This window comes from Fukomys damarensis, unplaced genomic scaffold (assembly GCF_012274545.1).
Source record: "Fukomys damarensis isolate Sample0158 unplaced genomic scaffold, DMR_v1.0_HiC HiC_scaffold_33, whole genome shotgun sequence".
Taxonomy (NCBI): Eukaryota; Metazoa; Chordata; class Mammalia; order Rodentia; family Bathyergidae; genus Fukomys; species Fukomys damarensis.
In genome coordinates, this window is record NW_022900945.1 from 5,134,603 (window position 1) to 5,139,661 (window position 5,059).

Below are 5,059 nucleotides of genomic sequence, written 5' to 3' on the forward strand. Positions count from 1 at the left end.
TTGTTTGCTTAGAGATCCTTGCCCTGACACCTATCAGTCAACATGGCTGAAACATTTTCTCTGAGGCCCAGTTGAGGGTGGTGGGTGGGATAAGTGATCAGCATATGTTTCACAAAAATGTAATACTCATCTTCTAGTGAGTTTTTCACATTTGTGCTTAAATAAGCAAATGATAGTGTTTGGTAAATTCAAAGAGAAAAACTAATTGTGGATCCATGTGAGCATAATGCAGCTCTTGCCAGCGTGGTAAGGGAAGATCTGACAAGATAAGGAAAAGAGGGCCGCAGCCCACTGTGTACCAAGCCCATGGCGATAGAGTCCTTATATTCATCTCTGGAATCTAGGGCAATCCTACAAATGAATGAATAATACAGGAACGAACAATCACCTGCTATATCTGTAGCAAGGTAGATTCACTGTCAGTAAAATGACCCTGGGAGCATAGCTCGAAAGAAGAAGAGTTAAACTCATTTCCACAATCAGATCTATATTCTTTGGACCTGGGCCTCTGAAGAGAATGGACAAGTGAGCTGTTTTGTAAAATATCTCCTAGCTCAGGCCAAGCTGTGGAGGCTATGATTCAACACCCTGAATTAAAATCAAGTTTGCAAAGGGGTGAGCTTGGGAGCCTCTGCAAGCAGAAGTAGATTCCCTGAAGGCCCCGAGATGTAGTCAGCATCCTGTGACAGCACACGGGAGAGAGGAGAAGAGCAGCACAGGAGAGGAAACATGGTGAGAGCTTGTGCAAGGTACAGGGCTCTAATGTTATTTTATAATTAAATGAGCAGGCAAACATTTGATAAGGCATCACATGCAATTATAAAAAGGTAAAATAGCAGAAAATAGCCTATTAAGGATGGCCAAATCAAATTTGTTGAATTAATTGTTTCCCAGATTTGCTTATCTTGCATAGGGGGAAAATGAGCGGAGGGGGAAACACAGATTAGAAGATTTTAATAGCTCACCGTGCAAGCGGTGTTGATTAGTTTGCAACTGCTGATAGCAGCTCAAAAATGTGCATGAAAGCTGTGAAATATTCCACAAAACCATGACAATGTCTTTTCCTGGCATCTGTCCACAGGTGCAGAAATTCATATTCACGCAGACTTGCTAGCAATCCCCTCCCTCTGTGAACCCCACATAATCTTTATTCAGCCACGTTGGTTACATCTGTCCACACTGCAGTTGAGGCAATTACCCAGACTCTCGGCTTTAAAAAGCACTGAGATGTGTAGTGTTTCTGCTTGTTAATGAACATCTCTTCCTTTTTTGTTTGAATCATCTACTGTTGAATCAAATTTCCATTTTACTATCTTTCATAAAAACAAGCCTTTGAGTACCTAAAGTATTATTATTATTATTATTATTATTTTTGCATTCCTTGATTTAAAATGTTCGATTCAACCAGGAATTCTTTTAACAACTAGATGTGGAAAGATTTCAAATCCACTGAAGTTACATTTTAACAGTTGTCTTCAAAATACCTATCTTAGGTTAGTATGGCTGTAAAATTCAGAAATAGATTTGAATTAATCAAGAATTAAAATACGAAATGGGATAGAAAAAGAAACATAGGTGCCATGTTTCCCTGGCTTTACATGACTGTCTCTACTTTGGAAGTGATGAAAACTGTCTCAGGCAACCATTGGGCCACTGGCCCCTTTCAGAGTCTGGGAAGAAAAATAGAGAGTAAGTGGATGACAGAGAATTCTGTCTCTCTCCATTTCTCATATCTAAACTTAGATTTATCTCTCATCTGTCATCTGTCTATCACCTATCCTATTTACCTATCATCTATCTAGAATGGGTATTGAAGACCCCAGGGTCTGGTGCATGTTAAGCAGGTGCTCTGCCACTGAGCTACATCCCTAGCTCCGAAGTTAGATTAAACGAAATATATTTGCTGAGTTTACAGAAACAAATGCATTTATTTAACTAACCAATTAGTGTAGTAAAACTATCATCAACTCGGTAAGCATTTCAGTTGAATGACTTATATTTTGCTTAAAGAAACTGCCATAATCCAAGATTAAGATCTTAGAGATAACAGTCCAAATCTCCCATTTTACAGGTTAGAAAATTAAGTTTTAAAAATATCACTTATATCATTTATTTATAAATGTCCAAGGTTTGATTACTTATACTCTCAATTCAGTCAAAACTGAAATGGGCTTGTTATAGGCCATAACAACTAGATTTGAGGCATGTTATAGAATATTCGTTTTTATATTTTTCAGTCTTACTCCTTTCTCCCCACATAGAGAATTCCATCAGCCTCTGTGTGGATCATATTGATGCCATGTAGCACATTTCTGCGTCCCTTTTCATTGTCCAAGGAGAGGGGACATCTCTAGGTATTGGCTCCCCGTTAGGCTTATGTTTCACCTATAGAAAGAGAAGGCCCAGGTTGAGTTTCCAGGCCATGTTCACTTCTTACCACGAAAGCATGAGTTCGTGAGTCTGAGATAGCTGAAGGGCTCAAGTTAAGCTGCTTAGAATTAGCCTATGTAATGAAGCCATTCTACTTGGGAGAGGTCAGTGTTTGGCAAACCTGCAGAGCCCTAAGACCATTAGAACATGTGTACTTGCTGTAGCTAGAGATGCAATCCCTGCAGATTCAGAACCATCAGGGCTTATGTGGCAGATCAGGCAAGGCTGAGAAATGCCCTTTAGGGCTGGCCAGCTAACCGAGACCAGGTGCCCACAATGGGGTGTAGGTAAGGGAGTTGCTGGTGAGTCAGGGAAGGAAAAGTTTAAGAGCCAAGATCTAGACACAAAGGCTGAGGACCTTGGTCTCTTTGGTGAGAGCATGCATCAAATGCTCTAGAATTGAACAGTGTGCTCCTTCTAAAATTGCCCAATTAGGCTAATGTTGCTTTCTCCAATTAAACATCCCTATGTGTTGTCAGGTCCCCAGTGTCTGGCGTCACTGTCATGAGACACGTATTACTGGAACTAAAATAAAATGTATCCTATTGGGATGGTGAAGAAATCTTACACAGAGGAATTCTTCCCATGACAACAAAGGATGGAAAGGTTGTGGCTGAAAAAGGAACTCTTCTTCATAGGTGGTGGGAGTATAAACTAGCACATCCAGTATGGAAATCAGAATGGTGATTCTTTAGAAAACTAAATGTAAAGATTCTGTTTGATCTAGCTATGTCTCTGTTTGACAGAGTTAAAGACATCACAGTACAGTGATCCACACCTACCCATGTTTATAGAAGCACAATTCATACTAGCTACATCTTGGAAGCATCTTATATACCCATCAACAGATGAATGAATGAAGAAAATGTGATATTTGTACACAAGGGAGTACTGCTCCTATAAAGGAGAAATCTGAGTCCTGTATACAAAAATAGTTGCACTTTGAGACCATCATGCTAAGTGAAACAAACAGTATATAAAAGGTTAAATATCACACGGTTTCCTCTTATCTGAGAAATCCAAAGTCTAAACAACTTAAGGACCAAAATAAATGACAGAAAATGACAAGAAACATGGAGACAGACTTTGGAGATGGCAAGGGTGTTTGGAAATGGGAGGAGACTGGAGGGAGGGGAAGGGGAAGTGAAAAGGATCAAGATGCAATCCGTATATGTACCAGTTCCCCAATGAATATAGTTATGTACTGCAAATATATACAATGAGACAAGAAAAAGAGAAGGTGATTTTAATGTGTTTTAAATTCCCTAGCTGAGACTGTAAATGTACAAGCATCTCTTTAACAATGGTAGGACAATTTCATTTTCTCCAGTGCCTTAGCCTCTGAATCTTGTCAGAAAGGAATGTCTTTCGGTGTGAGAGGAGGCTAAAAGTGTTCAAGCCCTCAGATTGTTTGGATGGGTATTAAATTCTGGTTTAATTCCCATCAACATCACATAGTTAATTTTTTCATTTTTTTCTTTTTTCTGGTACCAGGGATTGAACTCAGGACCTTGTGTTTGTGAGGCAGGCACAGTGCCACTGAACTAAATCCTCGGCCCCATAGTTTATCTTCTAAGATCATTTCCCTGCCCCTGGGAGAAAAGATGGGGTAAATTATGTTACCTCTCCAAGTTTCAGTTTCCTTATTGTAATATAGCAGTAATAACAGTACTTACCTCAAAGACTTCTTGTAGAAAATAAATGAATTATTAATGTGAAGTGCTCAGAATAATGCCTGACAACAAGTGCCCATAAACCATTGTAATTATCGTCACTGCAGAAGGAGAGTAGCAATGATGCTGAGGGTAAGAAAGAAATGAGTCACTGGACAGCATGGACAATCAATGACAATGGTGCCCCTAGTTTATGTCCTTCTTGTGTTTATGCTCTGTATCGGCCACCCCTTCCTGTCAAGTGATGGGGTCTGTTTTCCTGTCCTTTGAATCCAGGCCAATATGTGATTTCCTTAGACCAGTACACTGCAGTAGAAGGTTTGGGGTACCAGTTCTGGGCCTGGGGTACCAGTTCTTGGAAGGCTGTGCACAGTTCCACTCTGTTTCTCGGGGCTGTGTTTCTGCTGTGAGACAAGTCTCAGGCTGGACTTCTGCAGAAGAAGACCACATGAGGCCATTCTAGATCTACCAATCAGAGAACTAGCCCTTATGAGTCCAGCGGATATTGCTGACCTGCAGAATTGTGACCTAAAGAAATGCCATTGTTTTAAGCCTCTAAGATTTTGGGTGGCTTCTTGAAGGACCAAAATTCTTTGAAGTTTCTCAGAAATCCATATGCCTGCCGCACGATGCAGCACGCTTATATAAATTACTCACCCTCCACACAAAATTTCATGACGAATTGATTCTGTAGAAAAGTGGGTCCTATTTGTCCTGAGTCCCCAATTGTGCCCTGGCACATGAGCTTGAATGCTGTTGGACAAGTTGGTGCAGCAGACAAAGCGAGGGTGCACTGTACGCCGAGGAGTCAGCAGTTAGGCCTTGGCTGTCTCTCTGGGGAGCTTCATCACCAGTCCTCCCAGGTTCACCCCACAAATGTCTGTTGAGAATGTTGAGCAGCTTCTGTGCCAGGCACCATTGTAGACCTTGGGGAGACCTCGGCCAAAAGCACACCA